We start from the raw sequence: 793 nt of genomic DNA, 5'->3' as shown, positions 1-793 counted from the left end.
TTGGGTCTGGAAACATGTTGCCTGGACGGACGAGTCTCGTTTCAAATTGTATCGAGCGGGTGGACGTCTACGGGTATGGAGACAACCTCATGAATGCATGGACCCTGCATGTGAGCAGGGTACTGTTCTAGCTGGTGGAGACTGTAATAGTGTGTGGCGTGTGCAGTTGGAGTGATATGGGACCCCTGATATGTCTAGTTACGACTCTGACAGGTGACACGTACTTAAGCAGCTGTATGATCACCTGCATGCATTTATGTTCCTTGTGCATTCCGACGGACAGGGCGATTCCAGCAGGACAATGCGATACCGCGCCCGTCCAGAATTGCTAGAGAGTGGCTATAGGAACACTCTTCTGAGTTTAAACACTTCCGCTGGCCACCAGACTCCCCAAACATGAACATTAATGAGCATATCTAGGATGCCTTGGAACGCGCTGTTCAGCAGAGATGTCCACCGCCTCGTATGGAGAGCCCTGCAGGATTCATGGTGTCCATTCCCTCCAGCACTACTTCAGACATTAGTCGAATCCATGCCACGTCGTGTTCCGGCACTTCTGCGTGCTCGCGGAGGCCCTACACGATATTAGGCAGGTGCACCAGTTTCTTTGGCTTTTCAGTGTATTATTCAGCTTGTTTACTGCGTATAATAGAAGAACAATTCGGGCAGGATGGTTGTTTGTATCATCATGAAAGTGACCCTGTGATGCAGCAGCATCTGTGAGGCAGTGGTTTGTGAACAATAATATCCCTGAAATATGCTGGGCTGTCCAGAGTCCCGGTCTGAATCTGTG

The sequence above is a fragment of the Schistocerca americana genome, chromosome 4 (genome assembly GCF_021461395.2).
Source record: "Schistocerca americana isolate TAMUIC-IGC-003095 chromosome 4, iqSchAmer2.1, whole genome shotgun sequence".
In the NCBI taxonomy this organism is placed as follows: domain Eukaryota; kingdom Metazoa; phylum Arthropoda; class Insecta; order Orthoptera; family Acrididae; genus Schistocerca; species Schistocerca americana.
The sequence above is the reverse complement of the archived record's forward strand: the minus strand, read 5'-3'. Positions refer to the sequence as shown.